We start from the raw sequence: 16,051 nt of genomic DNA, 5'->3' as shown, positions 1-16,051 counted from the left end.
CCACACGTTCTCTCTTTTTTTTACACGCTGCATGCACAATATGGGAAAAAGAGACGGCATCAGGACGTTAGTAGCGTGCTACGTATATTGTATGTTTCGTGATAGGCCCCCTAGCCATAAGGCTCCGAAAAGATTTAGTAATATTGCAACCTTTGATTATTTTTGATTATTGGCATTTCGACCTAATAATAACGTATTACGAGTTTGTATGTTCGTCTTGATAATCGAATGCCATCAATGTGAACCGGCCTTTACCTACATTATCATTTTAATCACGACTTCAGAATCCCACTGGGTTAATGGGGAGCGCTGATTGTTTTCCTCAACTGCATTTATTTAGATTAACATTTAATGTACAATATTTATTGGTTATTCTCATCATCATCATATATGATTAAAGAGCCAGGCTCTTGTCGGTGGAGTTCCTTCTATTACTCTCTCTCTTTCCTTCTTGCTACGATATGACGTCCACTTATTCTTCTATTTGGTTCAAGTAACTCTTCTTTTGTCTTCCCGGGTTACTCCTTCTTCTTTTTCTTCTATAACGAGTACTTATATCTAAAGAAGGCATCGTATCATATGAAGAGACTTTAATTTTTCACCCATTCTATCCAGAACTTCTTCATGGTTAGTTACTTTTCTAGTTCTTTAAAATTAATCTTTAGAATTGGACTATATGTGATTTGCTACAGATTACAATAGGCTCATTCTAACGCATTAGGTAATAACCTGTAATGTTAGATGTAAGAAATGTTAATAAATAAATAAATAATTAAAAAATAATCATAATCCCAACGAATATTATAAATGCTAAAGTAAGTTTGTTTGTTACCACTTCACGCTTAACCAGTCTTCTAGAAATTTTGCACACGTATAGTTTGAAGTACGGAGATGGACGTACCCTACTTTTCATCCCAGAGACAACAATGTTCCCGTGGGAAATTTAAGCGGGCGAAGCCGCGGGCAAAAGCTAGTATAATGTAAAGGAAACATATGGTATTGAAAGAGCGTCGCTGCTATTGAAAAAATTAGTCATTTTTTTTTCCATTTAACTCTCCCTTATCTTAGAATTATTCCCATTTGTGCCACAGTATAAATAGTTGGAGATCAAGGTCTACATTCCTCCTTTTTCTTCTTCGGTATTCTCGTTTGTTTGCGAATTTCTGTGCGAAAATGAAACAGACATGATTTTCATACAAACTTTCACCCCCCGTTAGTCATTTTACCCCCATTATAATCATTAGGGGGTTGATTTTGAAAAGAAAAAGTAGCCTATGTTTGACCTGGGGTCTTTAACTACATGCATACAAAATTTTATTAAAATCGGTCCAGCTGTTCAGCCGTGAAAGCAGTACAAACAGACAGATAGCGAAAGTATGTACTTTCGCATTTATAATTAATATGGATTTGATTTTGTTATTTTGCGCTTTGAATACTCGTTCTGGATATTTAGTTACCTACCGCCATGCTGACACGCGATTATGTTTACTGTGTAGTGTGGTCCAAGCTATAAACTTTTACATTTATTCATATAACTAGTTGTCCAACAGGAAAAATGCCGTCATGACTTTCAAAGACTGCTGTTTATTATTGTCTACAAATCAACTTGGGGCAAAAATACATTTTTTGTATGTAGGTATGTATGTGGTCTGATTTTGATGAAATTTAAAAGGTATGTAGTTTTTGAAATAATCGCATTTTTTTTTTAAACTTTGCAAAAATTTATTGTGTTTATTGTGTAACACTAAGTTCGAGAGCTTAGTGTTCGTCGCAAACTTAGACCTCGCGAACACAATAAATTTTTACTAAATTTTTGACTAAGTAGTATCCCACTTCCCACTATATTATAAAGACGAAAGTTTGTACTTCTTCACGCTCAAAAGGTTGGGCTAATTTTTATGAAATTTGGCATTTAGATAGCTGATACGCTGGATTAAAACATTGGGTACTTTTTATACCGAAGCTACGCGATTCCCGTAGGGTTTGATCAAAAGTCCTAATTTAAGCAAATTATTTGTTAAAATAATTACACAAGGCACGGGGCGCAGCTAGTACTATACGTTTTCATATGTCGGGACAGGTGAAGGTAACTTTAGGCCAGTCTTAAACTATTTAATAACCAAATTGAACTTAGGAAAAACACTCCCTAAAATCTTATGAATTGGGTCTATATTCGCTGTGCCTGCAAATGCATCTAAATGTAGCACAGTGAAGCTGAAATTCGCTTCAATTTCTCAGTAAATTCTCGCGAGTTTCGAATTAATAGGTACCTGGGAGTCGATTCTATCAGGGTTGTGACAAAATCGTGTGTCAATAGTGTTTCGATAGTATATCCATAGTATGTCAATAGTAGTGTTTATTAGATACTGGCCACTGATCCATCAGTGTGAATATTTCTGTTCTTTTTTTGGGGATTATGAAGAACATAGGATACCCAACCTATGTAAGTACTTTAATCGAAGCGTATGTAATGTAATGGTTAAGATGCTTGTCTGTGGATCGAAAGGTCCTACGTTCGAATCCTACTCACGCCACATGAGTTTGTATACCAATCTGACTCTTTTAGTAGTTTTCACAGACCACCACCTGCTTCCGGTCAAAAAAAAAACATCGTGAGGAAATCTGCACACTTGATGATTATTAATCAACAAGTTTCCTCACGATGTTTCCTCACAATGACTTGTGTGTTAAATGGAGAAGGCAATGGCAAACCACTCCATTAATAGTGCCAAGAAAGTTGATGTGTGGGTTTCATTTCACGTAATGACCATGACCCTGAGCCAGCAGGAGAAGACTTTCATTGCAAGATGATTTGTTAAAGACAAAGATTATTTATTTGCATTTTTTTTACAATGTGGTGTTAAAAGAAAAACTCAATACTATATGTTTAACCGTCCACAGGTATGCAAATTTAAATGGAGAACATGCTATCATCCCAAAACAAAAGCCAATATATAAAAGTAACTAAATTTTTATCTGAGTCTATCATTAAAAAAATAATTATTAATTAATTGAATATTGTACATTTGTCTACATATCTAGTTGTAATTATACTTAAAAGACCCATATTAATTCATTGACGTCTTTGAAGAAAAGGCTGCGGTGAAGTTTGCTGCGCCTCTTCATCTTCACCTGCGCGGTGGAAGTCGGCGGTAGACTTAATTTTTGAAAGAATAAATCAAAAAAAGAAAAATACAAATAAAGTTTTGTTTTTATTCGGTTACCAAACCTGGTAAATCTGACCAGGTACCCTAAATAAGAAACGCAAGGCAAGACTAGTATTGTGTATAATGTTACCGGCCAAACCCGATTCCAGGATAAACTAGTTTGGCCTAGGCTAAACTAATTCTTCCTACATGCGATAGGATAAACAGGTTTATACCAGTGCGTCCTACTGGTTTAGCCTACGTTAATCTAGGCTAAACCAATTCGTCCTAAGCCTGATAGGCCAAACTAGGTAATCCTAATATAAATACACACTCTCAGGATAAACTGGCTAGTCTAAACATTATAGAATATCTAGAAAGACAAAATAAATATGTAAACTTAATAAAATACCATTTAATTAAGCTTATTGGACTAGGCTAAATTAATTTACACTAGGACATTGCTGTTTAAGCTGAATGTGTTTATTTCTATCAGGAGAAACTAGTTTGGCCTAGCTCATCCTATCGCATGTAGGAAAAATGAGTTTATATGTTTCCTACATGCGATAGGATGAACTAGTATTAGTATAGCCTAGGCTAAACCAGTTTATCCTATCGCATGTAGGAAGAATTAGTTTGGCCTAGGCAAAACTAGTATATCCTGAAATCGGATTTAGCCGGTAACGTATATATTTCTACGCTTTTTCCCCTTACCTAGGACGTCGCGCAAAATTTCCTGTAACCAGATCCATAACAACAATTTATCACTTTAGATCCTAATAAAAATAGCATGACACGTTACGCAACGTCATTTAATTACACGTTAAGATTACCACAGATAAAGTAACATCACAGAAGGTACATGCAACAGATGAACAGTTAGAAGAGGGTAGATGACAAATTTTTATTTTGATTATTATTCGAAGACAAAGTGAACGAACCACCAGTGAAAAATTTACTGTGATAATAACAATGCTTTCAAAGATATGACATAATTAAAATCACACACTTTTTCGCTCGATACTAAAATGGGTGACACTAAAACGTGACGTCACGATAGAGTAACTCACTTAGCGAAAATAGCTGTTTGTTCGACAGCTAACTTGAATATGGCGTTTATACTAATGACTTCTTAATAAAAGTTGTTACACAATTTACGTTTTTTACGATGATAGATTTAAAATTGATAATTTTTTAAAATTGACTTTCCAACCAACTTCAAATCTTCATTGCTACAGTCTATGAATTATCAAAATTATCTTAGATATATCTATTTTATATACAGCAGTAGCTAACATATATACATTATATACAGCAGTAGCAACATATTTTTTTACAATTTTCTGACCTTATTAACTTTTTAAGTGAACAATATTATATTTATATACAAATCTTTTCTTATTGGAAACTTAGTCAAAAAGACCGCCCCGTGACGCACCTGGTGCCAATGTGCCCATAACGCTGGCGGCAATCCCTCGCTATATTGCGAGAGAAATTCGTTGCACCAAGTACGACTCGGCGCGGGGTTCAGCACCATTATTTCTAAGGCGCCTTCCCAGCTCCCGCACAAAACACCTTGCTTTGCACACCATAACCCGATCACCTCCACCGCGAAGTGGACAAATATAATATACAAACGCATTAGAGGAGTATATTTAATATGCCTTATCATATATTATATTAGAGTAATAATTTGTCACTTGTATTGAATTTAAAAAAACATTCCTAACAAAAAAGATTCTTGAAAGATGTACCTAGATTGTCAATACTTTTTTACTATACGGCTATAAATTGGACACGTCAATATGGAAACGGATTTTTTTTAGATTTAGATTTAGAATTGGTAGGATAACTATAATGTTACAAAATATGGTATCGCTAAATTAGTTAACGCTAAATCACTAGCCTCAAAATGAGTATATAAAAAAAAAATCTACAAAATTAATTTCAATCCTACTACAAAATTAATTAAAATTGGCTTTGCGGTCAATGTCTAGTTTAAGACGCTGATTTTAAAATGATACCTTAAAGGCCTAGAACCAACTAATAAGACATTTTTTTATTCACTTTTTAATTATTTAATTACTCGTATAGGATTACCATCGTAACTCGATCGCGTCTCGTCGGGAAGTCGCTTGGAAAATAGCGAGTGACGTGAGCGTACATCCGTCGGTAAATCACGCGATGTTGACAGGTGGCCGATGTCGATCGATGTAGTTTTCATTATCTTATTTATTACTAGCGGCTCGTCTCGGCTATGCTCGGGTTAAACCATAATAAATTATACACCTAAACCTTCCTCAGGAATCACTGTATCAATTTAAAAAACCCGCATCAAAATCCGTTGCGTAATTTTAAAAATCTAAGCATACTTAGTGACAGACAGCGGGAAGTGACTTTGTTTTATACGTAGTGATTATACCATTTATTGCCCGCATCTCCGCTCGCGGCAAAAAGTAGCTTATGTCACTATCTATCTATTCAATAATTCCTAACATAATCACAATTTGATGAGGAAGGGACGAGATTGAACATTGATTTTACGACCGGCCTTTGTGACGGTAACCACCTTATTCTAACAGATATGTTCCGTTGCCTTATAGTCTATGAATTCTTGAGCGGGATCAACACGTCTCCGATAATATCGTAATTATCGTAATACCATATTTCAACGCTTGGCACGGTTTGACAGTCTTTCAATAGCTTGTCGGAGAAAAAATTGGCACGTTCGTTAATATTCACACATTAGCGGCCGCTGCCAGCTCATTCATCTTGTCTTTAGGGTTCCGTGCGCGCCTTAAAAGGTGAAAACGGAATCACTATTGGATAACTACCTTGTACAACGATATGATCGAAAAATGATAATTTCATCATAATCAATATCAAAATCAATAAATCAAAATCTATGGATTTTCGTAATCCTTACCATTATATAAAACAAAGTCCTCTGCCGTGTCTGTCTTTTCGCGATAAACACAGAAACGACTGCGCGGATTTTTATGCGGTTTTAGCCATTAGATAGTGTGATTCCTAAGGAAGGTTTAGGTGTTTAATTTATAATGACGGGCGGCTAGGAATAACTAAAATAATGAAACATTAAAAGCGTATTATTGTACGGAACCTTTGTTGAGTCCAACCCACAATTGGTCGTTTTTTTTTAAACTTAATCAACATAAATATATTTTTACGCTGTTTAAATTATATTTGATGTGTCTTTTGTCGTAAACATCCGGTGCATCATCTTATTTCTTGTGCAAATGTCAATAATAATGTGTGTCTTGACTAATATGTACATACATGGAGTAAATATTAAATAAATAAATATATTGGGATAAATCACACAGATTGAGCTAGCCCCAAAGTAAGCTCGGGACTTGTGTTATGGGATACTAACTCAACGATACTATATTTTACAACAAATACATATATAGATAAACATCCAAGACCCGGGCCAATCAGAAAAAGATCATTTTCCATCATGACTCGACCGAGGATCGAACCCGGGACCTCTCGGTTCAGGGGCAAGCACTTTACCACTGCGCCACCGAGGTCGTCGTAAGTCAATCGTGTAAGCTGAATGCTGCGTCCAGTAGACCAGCGCTTACATATTTAATTTGTTCGATAAAAATTTCAGCGGTTTTGACAGCGGTTCGGTGGATACGGCAATTTCCTTTGATCACATTTAGGTACTAAAATCAGGGGGACATTGAAAAGAGGGACATTGAGAAGTAAAATTGCAATATTCTCTTTCTAATGATGACTATTTTGATATTTATATTATGTGCTTATATCATCATCTGCAGCATAATCGGTGAAGGAAAACATCGTGAGGAAACCTGCACACTGATGGACAGTTTAGTTCACTAGTTTGTACGCGACGACCTGCCACTAGATGGCGGTTTTTTAGTCGTAAAAAGTAACGTCAGACGTCGTTATGCGACTTGAATAAAATCTGTCACCAGTGTTAGCAATAACGCACTCGATATGATGATGATCATTTGCTGCAGTCCTCTGTGACCCACTGCTGGGTATAGACCTCCTTTGTCGCCAGTTTCAGTGAAGAAGAAGAAGATATGAATAATGTATCTTTATGTATAAATTTTTCTTTTCATTATGATGTGTATTATGTACAACACAAAATGTAGTGGCTAGGAAATTTAAATAAAGATTTTTTATTTATTTATACTCACTAGAGCGGAAAATAAAATTAAAACATTTGTTAAACCTTAACGTTGATCAGCTAAAAAACAATAAAAATCACCGGAGCCTGTAATATTATAATATTATCATCAAAATAGTTACCGTAACGCGGAGTGACGTGCGCGTTTGGGTGTAAGTTGTGTGGACACGCGATGGCGACGGGCACTGCGCCTACTACTGGTTTTCGAACGCAATTCATGTAGGTACTGCGACATAAATTTCATTACTAACAAAATATGTATTATGTCCCAAATAAAGATTTATTATTATTATCAAACATACAAACTCACAAACGCTTAATAGTATAGATCATAAATAATAAATTGATAATAGTGATAATAATATAACGTCAATCTCTTCTTTTATGTACTCCTAAGTATTTTTATGGTGCTAAAAAGTTTATTATTAACATTAGTAGGTAAGTAGTAGTTTATTTATCAACAAATTAAAATATATTTTTTTGCAATGGTAGGGCCGCAACCACTACGTAACCGACTCACGCGCCGCTGAACAGAAAGCGCTACCAACCAGGTGACGAAATAAAAAAAGATATACCAACACAAAAATAACAGGTAACCTAACACCAGAGGTGCTGCATGGTGTCAATTTTTCAACATCGGAATTCAAACTTCGTCAAACGCAATGCTGGACTAATAGAATAACAAGGACCGGCAGGCCTATCAGCAAAATTCAAAATAATTTATTTGCACAAAAACAGGTTACAGGATTACATTACAGAAAGATAGCAGCCTATTTTGCTATAACAGTAACAGTTAACAGCTAGTAACAGCAATCAAATGTTTTAACTATTACGGAACGTTTCAAATACAACTCAGTTAAATTCAGGAACCTAAAATGAATCGCTTTCATAATAAAAATTAAGTCGATTGTACGAAGTTACCGCAAAGTGGATCGCATTAAGTCAAAAGCATTTATTGTAAAATCTGTGTTTGTACATGTACATCACAATGTCACAGATTACATAATACCCCAACAATGTATATACACATAAGAAAGGTAAATTTAAGTGGGAGTTTCAACAGTTTGCCCTTTCAGGCGTGCAATATTTTTCAATAACAAAATCAATATATTATCTTAATTTTAATAAAATTACATTGACATAAGTAACTATAATATGTCTTTTTTATTGTTTTTTGGTATCATAATCAAAATACTCATAATATTATAGAATATTTGTTCAAAAAGCCATTTTTTTTTAGTTTCTGTTTAAATTGTTGGCCCTTAGAAATAGATTTAATATCTATTGATAGATGGTGATAAAACTTTCCATTAATGCGGTGATGATGATTAAAATTGAAAATCCCACTAACATACGAACACCTCACAAACTTTCGCATTTATAATATTAGAAGGATATGATATAAAGTTATGAAATTAATCCTAAATCTATCACATAATTATGAGGTAAATTTTATAACAACAATGTGGTCGATGTTGCAAGGCTTGGTCGTGTCGTGATATACAATTTGTGAGCGTTAAGGCACAGACGAACACAAAACGAAGGGCTTGAAATCGGTTACGATCGAAAAATAAGCGCGTAATGGAATCCATTTCAAATATGGTGGTTTTAAAATTTGTATTTTTTAAACAAGTAGACAACAACGTCAATATTTTGTATTTTATATAATACTTGTTACCAATATTATGTAGTCTCTCTTCTGCATAGTCGTATTCCTCATGGCTGAGGATCGTCGACGTTACGTGGATTAAATACACATAGTACAACTACTTTCTTGGCACCGTTAATGGATAGGTTTGTCATTGCCTTCTTCTTTCTTAAACAAGTTAATAATCAACCAGAGGGCAGGTTTCCTCACGATTTTCCTTCACTGGAAGCAAGTGGTGGTCGATGGAAACTACTATACATGAGTCAGAATAGTATACAGACCCATGTGGCACGAGTAGGATTCGAACCCTTTCGACCCAGTGGGTGCATGGGTAAACAGAAATTACCCGTGAACTCACTGGTGGGTGGACAGGTCGCAGCTGAGCCAGAAATATGTAAATAAGTTTGACAGCTTTTTCGCTCAGATGATTAGCTCCGCCACAGCTTGGCCACAGATTACATAATACTTCCCAGGCTTCGCTATCCAAGGAATCCAGCCAGCATTCTTGAAACGACGCTTCACGGCCATTTGATGTTTCAATTAAGTTTATTTAGTATTGGTTTTATTTAGATTTTTTATGTGACATTAACGGGTTATTAAAAATTCTTTGAACGTTCTATTATGCAATTTACTACACAATAGAAAGTTTAAAATTCTACAAATATTACCCTACACCGACCAACTTCACCTTAACATCAAATATCGCAATGATCTCTACATTATGATTGCTGTCTCCCTCGATAAGTGCCGCTTGTACAAATATGAACACCACAGTGACTGTAGACTTTGTGCGCAAGTTGACACTGTTGTACATATATAAATATACTAGCTGCGCACCGGGGCTTCGCTTCAGTGGGAATTTCCGGGATAAAAGGTACCCTATGTGTTAATCCAGGTTATATCGTACCCGTTTATCAAATTTCATAACAATATGTCCAGTAGATTTTGCGTGAAAGAGTAACAAGCATACATACATCCTCGCAAACTTATAATATTAGTAGGGTCTCCCTTTTCTACTCAATCTCAATGCCATGCAAAAGAGGAGTTGCAAGATTTTTCGTTACAAACACACGTACCAATAATTAACCAAAACAAAAATAGATTGTGATAAAATTACTCTACTATATCTACTTCTTCTTACTTAATCTACTTCTGCTAATTCTGAAGGTCTAGTCTATCTATGTGGCAAATTTTATCAAAATCGTTTCAGTAGTTTTGAGTTTATTTCTTGCAATTATAAACTATCGCGTTGCATTATAATTGCATAATCCAGGTATGAAACGCGCACGTGTCTTTTACACTTCGGGCGTTTCGGGTCCCTCGGACAGAGGAATCCACTGAGCAGAGCTAAACTTTTATCATAATTATGTTTTAAAATTGATAAATTGATGTCCTAACTCCACAGCACCGCAAGTCGCCTAATAAAATTGTTAGTCTACAATTCTACATCCAGTTACTCGTTCGTCTGTTGCGAAATACCACCGCAACCATTGTCCACGCACGGTCACGGTCTGTCTGTCACTATCATGCTCACAAATAGTTGAAATGGTGACCTAGTGGTCACCATTTCAACTTTTAATTATTAGACATTATCTCTGTAATTGTGTGGAATCAATTATACTTAACTAGCAACCCGGCCTGGCTTCGCACGAGGTCAAGAAATCTTTGAGAATGTATTGTCTAAACAGGATTGAAAACTGCATCAAAATCCGTTGCGTGGCGTGGTTTAAAAGAAGACAAAAAAATTATTGACCTCACGCTAATAATACAGACAGATATACACATTAAAAACAAGATTTTACAACGATTTGTGAATTCATAATTAACATTACCATTCGTTTTAAAAATCCTATATAACATTAGTTAACATCACCTTTTCAGCATAACCACAGTCCAAGAAAATGTAGCCGAAAATCTAGCATCAAAATAAACCAGTGAGCAGAATGCGCGGCATGCGTCAGGTATCTTTTGTTTTTAGACTGTGACGTCATTGTCTCGTACTACGGTGGCATTGAGCCAAGTATATAGGGTTGGCAATTGTGGAATCTGTCGGCACCATTTTTACTTATGTAGGTACACGGCATAACAGTGCAATATATACAATTATTATAAAGAGGTAAGCGTTTGTGAGTTTGTGGCTTTGTGAGTATGTATGTGAGTGATGTATGTTTGAGGTGGACAATCTACGAAACTACCGAATTGATTTCAATAAATTCTTTCACCATTACAAAGTTACATTATCCAAGATTGTTATAGACTATATTTTATCTGAAAACTTTCACGGGAGTAAAGCCCCGGGCAACATCTAATTGCTTATAAAAAACTTAAAAATAGATGAGAGTCGACGAGAGTATAGAAATAATAGAAAAGACTGGACGAATCCGACGTATTTGTAAGTTTGCCAGGACAAAGAAATCTCACAATCATGAAATAGAATAGAAATAGAAATAGAAATTATTTATTTACATGAAACACGGTATAAAAAGGTGTTACAAATAAAAGATATAGACCAGCATGTCTCGCCGTTTCTCGGCATGTAAATTTTCACGATTAATGTCATCTTAATTTATCATGTTTCTACTTGTACCTTAATTACAATTACAATATTATACTAATTTACATTTAAACCAATAATAAGCCAATAATTTCCTTAAAATAAAACTATAAATTATGGACATCTCATGGTCCAGAATTCTTCCATGTCATAGAAACATTGGTCAAGTAACCATTTTCTCAATTGAGTTTTAAAATGTTTTTCTGGCAACTCTCTAATATCCTTTGGTAATTTGTTATACACCTTTACCGACATGACATAACAATTATTACCAAAAAGCGAAGTTCTACAAATTGGTATTACCAATCGAGTGGGATCTCTATGTGGAAATCTGCGGTTGGCTATATCACCGATTCTAGTAAAATAGTTCGAATGCGATCTAACGAAAGTTCCTACCTCGAGGATGTACATACAGGTAAGAGTCAGGATGCTGTGATTCTTAAATAATGGTCGACAAGACTCAAGAGGACCCTTCCCATACAATGCTCTTAAAAATTTTTTTTGTGTAATAAATGCCCTTTTTATGTCTGTTGAATTTCCCCACAATAGAAGTCCATATCTTAATACTGACGCTACGTAACCGTGGTACGCTGTACGAGCAATGTTTTCATTAGAAATAGACCTTAATTTCCTTAGAGCAAATACAAATTTATTTAGTTTTTTACACACACTATCTATATGAGCCTTCCAATTACAATGGCTATCTAATGTGAGCCCAAGGAAAAGTGTACTAGTAGCCTCTGTCAAATGTTGGTTCTGGCAATTTATATTTAGAGTAGGTTTAACAGTCTGATAATTTAAAAATTGTACAAATGTCGTTTTTCCAATATTTACGTGCAGATTATTAGATTTCAACCATTTAGTTACCGCTTCAACAGTTACATTTATGGCAGTTTCGAATTTAACATCGTCGTCAGTATCAGCAATAATTATAGAAATGTCGTCAGCAAACAAAACACATTTATTTTTAGTTATTGAAATAATGTCATTTATATAAAGCAAAAATAGCAGTGGTCCCAATATACTTCCTTGTGGAACCCCGTATTTGTTTTCTTTGAAAATGGAACGGTGTGATTGCATTTCATTTTTTTTATTTATACGAGATATTTCCACGCATTGGGTTCTATTTGTCAAATAGCTTTTTATCCAGTCATTAACTAAACCCCTAATGCCATATCTTTCTAATTTTCCGACCAAATTTACATGATCGACAAAGTCGAAAGCCTTTGACATATCAAAAAACACTGTCACAACCGGTTTTTTATTATCAATATTTTGTGTGATAGTACTAATAAGAGAAAAGGCTGCCAGAGTGGTAGATTTGTTCTGTTGGAACCCATTTTGTTCTTCAATAATGATGTTGTGTTTATTGATAAATGAATTTATGCGCCTTAACATAGCTTTTTCAAATATTTTGGATAACACAGGAATCAAAGTAATAGGTCTATAATTATTGAGCTCTATTTTATTTCCCTTCTTAAAAAGCGGTTTTACTATAGAGATTTTCAATTTATTAGGAAATTTGCCATTTACAAATGATAAATTAATAAGATATGTCAAGACTTTTGCAATTAAACCAGCACATAATTTTAATATAAAAGTAGGAATATCATCATAACCCACTGCTTTGGTATTATTTAATGATTGAATTATTTTGATAACCTCGTCTTCGGTACAAGGTGTAAGATACAAACTATCGTTAATTTGCTGGTTGGTGTTGCAAGATGGTCTTTGTGGTTTTGCTTTCTGGTCAGTGTTAGTTATATTTATATAATAGTCATTGAATGTTTCCGCGATATGTCGTGGGTCAGTGATATTTATTCCGTTCGTATTTATTGATTCGATGTCATTATTGATATACACTTTGTCAGTTTTATTTTTTATAATATTCCAGGTTGCCTTGCATTTATTTTTGGCACTTTTAATAGTTTTTAAATTCAGGCACCTTTTGGAAGTATTCATGCATTTCCGTAGAATTTTATTGTAATTCATGTATATTAATTTATTTTCTTCCGTGTGATGCCTGTAGCAGTTAAATCGGAGTTGACGTTTATGTCTGCATGCTTTTCTGATACCTTTTGTTATCCATTTTGGTGCCCCGGCGTTAGTATTAACTTTAATTTTTTGTAATGGAAAGCATAGATTAAAAAACATACAGAAGTTATCATGAAATTCATCAAATGCTTTATTTAAACAGGTTTCGCTCATAACTTCGGACCATGTTAGGGCTGAAAGACATTCTTGAAATTTTTGGACATTTTCTTTAGAGAAGTTACGTTGAATTTTATAATAGTATTTTCTTTCGTCTTCTGTCCGTATCTTAAACGTAAGAGTTTGGCCTGTATTGTGGTCTGAAAGGTAGAGGTTGTGAGTTTTTCCTACACCATCTTTGAAATTGCTAGCAATGAGATCAATACACCTTTTTTGTCTTGTTGGTTCTTTTATGTGTTGTACTAAATTATGATTAAGAAATATACCGCTCAACCTTTGAGAATCACTATTAGTTTCCAACATATTCACGTTAAAATCTCCAGCTATAATAATTTTTTTATTACAATGTGACTGTATTTGATGTAATAATGATTCAAGTTTTGTGAAAAATTCTGAAAGGTTTGAGTCTGGGGTTCTATAAACACAGATGATTACAACACCGAGCGATGTTATGTCCGCACCACAACATTCGAATACACTGTCTATCGAAGATTGCTTACATAGAGGAATTTCTTTAAAATTTAAATTTTTCCTTAAAAGTATACATACGCCCCCTCTCTTTATATCATCTCGTGAGTAAAAAGATGCAAGATTGAAATTTTTGAAATTAACATTATATTCCTCTCCAGATTTGATAAAGGTTTCCGAAAAACAAAGGATATCTAAGCGTAATTGATTATTAGAAAACTCCTCTTCATAAACTTCTAATATTTCCGTTTTATTAACCAAACCTGCTATATTTTGGTGTAAAAGGGTTATTTTATTAATTTGACTGGGAACGAAAAAATGTTCTACTTTGTTGATCATTTGATACAACATTCCCTATGTCATTCTTCGTATATGCATCGCTCTTGGTAGAATTGCTGTTTACTTTTTGAAAATAGAATGGTATCGTTCCTTTACGTGGCTTTTGCCGAGATATATCTTTATCCACTCGGTTGGTAGTACAACTGGTTTCGTGATAGTTTCTAGAGTTTCTAAATGTTAAATATTTTGAGTTGTATTCATACGAGTCAATTACAATATTAATTTTGTAACTCAAATCATACAAATATTTTTTATGGTTATAATATCTACTACAATAATGATCTAATTCTATGTATTTACTAGTGGGAAAATATTGACATACAGTTTTAATTAAATTATTTAAGGTACATTCATTTAAATGTCTGTTGTAGTTAATATTTATTACAATAGCATTAATATTTCGTTTTTGCAAATATTTTAATGTCGAAGACAGTTCTATTAAATAATTTGTTGGATTGTGGTCATTTTCGCCGACGCATATGATCACGTAGTCCTGTTGGCCAAGATTGTTTGTGTAACATGATTTCAGTATTTCTTCTGTACTTGCATTGGGTTTTATAATGGAACTGATGTCATAGTGAGAAAATTTGCTGTTTTTTCTTGATGATATTAGTGCAGACGCCAATCCTCTACACTGTCCTCCTCCTACAATAAGAATACGTTGTTTACGTTGTTCATCGTTGTATTTTTTATTTGTAGGCTCATCAATACGCAAATGTCGGGACTTTTTTATATTCGGCTTCGGATCAATCATCTCTGTGATCGCGCTTTTTTCGCCTATGGGAGATGCATGCAAAACATTGTCTTCCTTTTTCTGAAGAGACGGACTAACTATATTGGAGGATAGCTGAGGTTTCGTATTGTTTTCCGGTTCGTCTATGTAACAACCAGTCAAATCGGCGTATAACTTAGACAATTTAGAAATCGTTATTTGGTGTTGTTCAATTTGTTTATGCATGTTTTCGGATTCTTCTTTTAATTTTTGTATTTCTAAATTCGCATTGCCTAGTTGTAATTTTACGGCAGTTAATTCCGACTTTAATTCATCCACTTCTATATTTTGTATAGTTGACAAATCTGGTAAACTTAAACAACCCTGATTTGATTTTATTGATATAAATGAAGTGTTCATAGAATCATTCGATTGAGTTCTACCTCTGCGAATAGTGATATTGTCGTTATCCATTTTATAATGATATAGTGGGTTCCTTGGTAAGTAAAATAACTTTAACAAAATTTATCACAAATAGGACGTAAACCAGCGAGGCTCGAACATGGGACTCTTCTATTCAAAGTCGTGCACTTGACCACGACGCCAGCCGTACATAATGACTCACGCCAAAAACGCAGTACGTATGCGAGAGAATTAGTGACGTCAGAGTAGGTTTGCGGTGAGTAGGCGGAGCGTCGACGACGACACAACTGGTTCGGTCAGCTGATGAATCACAGCTGATTTGAGTCACAAACACTGCTTTAAACTAAATGTTCACTGGTAACTGATTGAT

Source organism: Plodia interpunctella, chromosome 27, assembly GCF_027563975.2.
Source record: "Plodia interpunctella isolate USDA-ARS_2022_Savannah chromosome 27, ilPloInte3.2, whole genome shotgun sequence".
Taxonomy (NCBI): domain Eukaryota; kingdom Metazoa; phylum Arthropoda; class Insecta; order Lepidoptera; family Pyralidae; genus Plodia; species Plodia interpunctella.
Note: the sequence above shows the minus strand (reverse complement) of the source record.